This window comes from Ricinus communis, chromosome 9 (genome assembly GCF_019578655.1).
Source record: "Ricinus communis isolate WT05 ecotype wild-type chromosome 9, ASM1957865v1, whole genome shotgun sequence".
Lineage (NCBI taxonomy): Eukaryota > Viridiplantae > Streptophyta > Magnoliopsida > Malpighiales > Euphorbiaceae > Ricinus > Ricinus communis.
Window position 1 is genome coordinate 12,851,438 of NC_063264.1, and position 6,740 is coordinate 12,858,177.

Here is a 6,740-nt window from a genome sequence, read left to right on the forward strand (position 1 = left end):
GTTTTTCTTAGCTCAAAGGTGTTGTTCTTATACCCCTATCTCACCCTTCTCACTTTCCTAAGCGAACTAAGGTAAGTCCCTTCATTTGTTGCATTATATTTTTTTTTATTTTATTATTATGATTTCACTTCCATTTTAGACATATACTTTTGTTAGGACATGCTAGGATATTTTGGTGGCTCTATAGTGTAACTATATGACCTTGGTTAGGTTAATCTACATTAGTTGTTGTATTTGTGGTGTAGTTGGTTATGAAATTAATAACTGTGGGGTTTTGGTGGAAATAAAATGTGCCTACAGCATGCAAAGCATGAATAATGTTTAGATTTAAATTGCAATTGCTGGTTCATAATAAATTGGATTGATATATATCGGTTTATTAGTTTATACAAGTTTTGGTTAGTCGAAGTATAATCATTATGCTATTGATTCGGTAGATTATTTCTTTCATTAACTTGAATTTTTATAAAAAACTAATAATTCGTTGCATTAGGTGATATGACGGACCGCGATAAATCTCGTAGAAAGCAACTGAAATGCGTCGCTACCAGCAAGCGATCGCGTGGTGAAGGAACGTCTTCCTCCACGGCACGGGCAAAGACTTCCACCTCCACCACCACGAAATAGTCCAACCTCGGAGAGCACTGCTGTGAATCCATCCACACTGGCCGTCATCCATTGTGGACATTCCCTAATGCGGTATAAATGAAAGTAGATTCCAAGTCATGAGATGGAAGCAAGTGATGGCGGGCCGTTGCATAGACTTCATATCCCTAGAGAGAGTGGGATTGGCTCAAGATGTGCACACACTGATCGAGACTCTGCCATATGCGAGATTCTTTGACATCATTGAGCCAACCTACCGTGAGCTTACGATCGAGTTCCTCAACACCTTCTTCCTCCAGCAACAGATCACAAACTGGCATCAGCCTGATGCAATTTATTTTAGGCTTGGGGGAAGGGAGTTCTCGATGTCGGTCCCACAATTTGGAATGCATTTGGGATTATGGACTGAACAAGAAATCTCGGGGGAGGAGTATCAAGGTTGTCTCTACATCCATCCAATTTCATATGACGCCATGTGGGATTCATTGGTAATGAGGCCGGAAACATACTACCCAAGCAGGTCTAAGGCATCTAGCCTACCGGACCATCTCCGCTACATTCATACCCTACTAGCTTACACCATTACAGGTAGGGGGACAGTTTTGGGGCGATCCACCGAGGCCCGATGTCTTTATTCTCTGGGCTATGCAACATCGGAAGAAGCTAGACTTGGGATATTTATTGGCTCGCCAAGTCTGTTCATTTATAGTAGACGCTCAGAAGAAGATGCATTGTTGTTTCGGTCCGTATGTGACTAGGTTAGCTAAGAGACTAGATGTATTGGACGGTATCGCCGGAGGTTTCAAATATTGGTGACATGACACCACTAAGGATCGGACAAATGATCAACATGCGGATGATCACGGCCACTAGACATCCACATGGTATTGAATATAGGCTCGTGAGCACAATAGTCAGGGAAGCTAGAGAGGCAGCGGCTAGAGGAGCCCAACATCCGTCGGCTGGGATTCCGGATGTTAGGATTCCTAACCCAGCTAGAGTGTTTATGCCTTCATCTGGAGCCTCATCCTCTCATTCGGTAAAGCCATCGAGCATCCGGATCGGTGCTTTGGCCATTGTCTAGATCAGTCTGCGATCGATGACACCGAGTTTGTGCGGTTTCAAGAAGAAACGAAGGCACAGTTGGGCAGTTTGAACAGTACACTTTAACAATTCCTGAGTGGTTTAGAAAGACAGGCCACCCAGACAGACTTCATAGTAGTGCAGATTCAAAAGATGCAAGAGGCTGGAGCACAAAATCAACGGCTCATTGATGATATGGAGTTCGATTTGGCGACATGCTTCACAGACCTTGATCCACCACCGCAACCTCCCTCAGCAAATTTCCCTGCCCCCGAACTTCCAACAGATCCAACCAGTGAGGATACACCGTCAGTAGACTCCTAGCGGAAAGAAAAAAATTTGTGATATTTTCCTCCATCCTTTTTCTTTATTTTATTTTATTTTATTTTATTATTTTTTTTCTTTCAATTTGTTATCTCCTTTTACTTTCTTGCTTGTAGCTTGTTTACTTTTATGTTATTTCCTTGCACTTGTTTGTTTATGTTAAGTAGAACATTATAGTTTTTTAATTAAAAAAAAAAAAAAAAAAAAATTCAGCATGATCTTTCATAACCATAATGTGTGAATCATATGCTTCCTCAGTCTAAATCTCTCAACAACACTTGGGATGGACAGTGTTATACTAAAATGTGGGGTAGGGACCTACCGATGTTGTGCCTATCTTGAGTTTTGTTTTAATTAAGTAGTTGATGACTTTTTTCTCCTTTGAATGGATTCCCTTATAGCTTTTATCGAACCTTGTTCGGAAGAAGGCAATGAATAAATCTCTCAACTACAATCTAGCCAGGTAAAACTGGTATTTTTCCTTAATTCTTCCATATTACTTTATTGTAGATATAGAACACTGTTAATATTGCTGCTTATTATTGTGATTGACTATTTAAACTTTGGGTTGAGAATTCATGCAATTTTAAATCACTCAAATGGTGAGATTTTGAGCCAATTGGTGCATCACTATTATGCTCCCTTTTCCTTCATTAATGAGCATTTCGGAATCTCATTTCTAGAACTTGCTTTCGATATCTGTTGAAATTACATGAATTGTCAATAATCGTGAGATGATTTGGGCACTTAGGATTTACACAATTTGGCCAAAAAAAGCCTAACCCTATTTTTCCCTTAGTGAACCAATTTTGAGCCTTAGCCATTCCTTTCTTAACAATAATAACAGTGACACTCATCTTATCACTTCTATTCATTTGACCATTCTTTCTACCATTGTTGCTGGAAATTATATAAGTTATGCTGCATTTTATTTTGGATCAATCTGCATTCATATATTTCACTAAGTTGCTAGATTTTTCATAGATGCTTCCTTCAATTATTGTATGTGTCAATAACCAACAACTCCTACATAAGCTGTTGTAATATATATACATAGTATATATATTTATATATAAAAAAAACAAAATAAAAAGTAGAAAGTATTAATTTAGTTCATTTCGAGCACCATCTTATTTTTAGAGCAACTTAGTGTTCATTTTGGTACAGCACTTGATCCTTCATTACTTTCTTGCATTACTTGCTTAACTTCCAGCAACTTGTAGCCTACTTTCCATATTTATACGTACCTTACCTTAACCCCATTACAACCTGGCTCAAGACCCTTTGATCATGAATATTGATTATTTCGTAGTAGTGGAGATTGAATCCATAAGCAAGCCTATGGTAAGCACTTTTTCTGTATTTTTGCGTTGAGAGCTTGGCGATCTTCTTTCACCTATATACACTTGTGTGTTTTGAGTGATATCTTGTGAGGCATGATTCTCAATTTCTTAATTTAGATGGTTTATCATTTTAACTTTAGCAACTTTATTAAGTTTGCTCTTTTTCTTAAGGATTTAGTGATTTGGGGATTTTGGGATATTCACAAATATACACCTCTTACGGGGTTCTTCTCTCATACTCATAAATATACCTCTCTTATTGGGTTGTTTTCTCATATTTACAAATATACCATTCTTACGAGTTTTTTCTCATATTCTCAAATATACCCCTCTTACGGTGTTGTTTTTTGATAATGACAAATCTATCTCTTTTACGGGGTTATTTTATCATATTAAAAAATATACCACTTTTATGGGGTTGTTTTCTGATACTCATAAATATACCACTCTTACGGGGTTGTTTTCTCATATTCATAAATATACCCCTCTTACGGGGTTCTTTTCTCATACTCAAAATATACCCCTCTTACGGGGTTGTTTTCTCATACTCACAAATATACCCCTCATACAAGGTTGTTTTCTCATATTCATAAATATACCCCTATTACGGTGTTGTTTCCTCATATTCATAAATATATCACTCTTATAGGGTTATTTTCTCATATTCATAAATATACCCTTCATAAGGGGTTGATTTCTCATATTCATAAATATATCCTTTTCACGGTGTTGTTTTCTTATATTCATAAATATATCCCTCTTATAGGGTAGTTTTCTCATATTCACAAATATACCCCTATTACGGTGTTATTTTCTTATATTGACAAATACACCCCATTTACAGGGTTGTTCTATCATACTCACAAATGTACCCCTCTTACGGGATTGATTTATTATGTTCATAAATATATCCCTCTTATGGTGTTATTTTCTCATATTAAAAAATATACGCATCTTACTAGGTTGATTTCTCAAATTCATAAATGTATCTCTTTTACGATGTTGATTCGTCATACTCACAAATATATCCAATTTATGAGGTTATTTTCTTATGCTGACAAATATACCCCTCTTATGAGGTTGGTTTCTCATACTAAAAAATATACCCTTTTACGTGGTTGTTCTCTCAAATTCATAAATATACCCCTCTTACGGAGTTAATTTCTTATATTGATAAATATACCTCTCTTACCATGTTGTTTCCTCATATTCACAAATATACCGCTCTTATAGGGTAGTTTTCTCATATTCACAAATACACCCCTATTATGGAATTTTTTTTATATTAACAAATATATCCCTTTTATGGGGTTGTTCTATCATATTCACAAATATACCCTTCTTACGAGGTTGATTTCTCATATTCATAAATATATCCCTTTTACGACGTTGTTTACTCATACTCACAAATATACCAGACTAATGGGGTTGTTTTCCTATATTGACGAATATATCCCTCTTAAGGGATTGTTTTATCATATTAAAAAATATACCCCATTTATGGGGTTGTTTTTTGACACTTACAAACATACCACTCTTATGGGATTGTTTTCTCAGATTCACAAATATACGCCTTTTACAGGGTTATTTTCTAATATTAACAAAAATATCCTTTTTACAGGGTTGTTTTCTCATATGAAAAATATACCCCTTTTATGTGGTTGTTTTCTCATATTCATAAATATACCCCTTTTATGGGGTTGTTTTCTCATATTCACAAATATACCACTCTTACGGGGTTGTTTTCTCATATTCACAAATATACCACTCTTACGGTGTTGTTTTCTAATATTGATAAATATACCCCACTTACGGGATTATTTTCTCTTATGAGAAATATACCCCTTTTACGCTGTTGTTTTCTCATATTTAGAAATATACCCCTGTTATGGGGTTGTTTTCTCATTTTCACAAATATACCACTCTTATGGTATTGTTTTCTCATATTCACAAATACACCCCTCTTATGGTGTTCTTTTCTCATATTAAAATATATATCTCTATAGTGGGGCTGTTTTCTCATATTGAAAAAATACCCCTTTTTCGGCGTTGTTTCATCATACTCACAAATATACCCAACTTACGAGGTTATTTTCTAATATTAACAAATATATCCCTCTTACGGGGTTGGTTTCTCATATGAAAAAATATACCTCTTTTACGCGGTTGTTTTCTCATATTCACAAATATACCTCACTTACGGGATTGTTTTCTTATAATGACAAATAAACCACTTTTATGGAGTTGTTTTATCACACTCATAAATATACCCTTCTTACGAGGTTGATTTCTGATATTAACAAATATACTCATTTAAATGGTGCTATTTTCTCATATTAAAAAATACACCCCTATTACAATGCTATTTTCTTATATTCACAAATATACCACTCTTATGGGATTTTTTTTCATATTTATAAATATACCCTTCTTACGAGGCTATTTTATGATATTGACAAATATACCCCTCTTACGGGACTGTTTTCTTATATGAAAAATATACCCCTTTTACGCGGTTGTTTTCTCATAATTATAATTATTATTCCTCTTGCAAGGTTGATTTCTCATATTCATAAATATACCCTTATTATAGTGTTGTTTGCTAATATTCAAAAATATACCCCTCTTAGAGGGTAGTTTTCTCATATCACAAATACACCCCTATTATGGGGTTATTTACTTACAATGACAAATACACTCTTTTTACAAGGTTATTTTATAATACTCACTAATAAACCCCTCTTACAGGGTTAATTTCTGATATTGACAAATGTACGCCTCTTATGGTGTTATTTTCTTATATTAAAAAATATACCCGTATTGTGGGGTTGTTTTCTCATATTAAAAAATATACCCATTTTTCGGCGTTGTTTCGTCATACTCACAAATATACTCGACTTACGAGGTTATTTTCTTATTTTAAAAATTATACCCCTCTTACGAGATTTGTTTTTCATATTAAAAAATATACCACTTTTACGCGGTTGTTTTCTCATGGTCATAAAAACCACTCTTACGGGGCTAAATTCTTATATTCATAAATATTCCCCTATTATGGTGTTGTTTCCTCATATTCACAACTATACCCCTCTTATAGGGTAGTTTTCTCATATTCACAAATATACCCCTATTACGGGTTTTTTTTTTATATTGACAAATATACGCCTCTTACAAGGTTGATTTCTAATATTGACAAAAATACCACTCTTACTCAGTTGTTTTCTCATATTTATAAATATACCCCTCTTACGATGTTGTTTTCTAATATTGACAAATATATCTCTCTTACGGGGTTGTTATATCATATTAAAAAAATACCTTTCTTAGGAGTTTTTTTCTCATATTTACAAATATACCCCACTTACGGGTTTTCTATTCTATTAC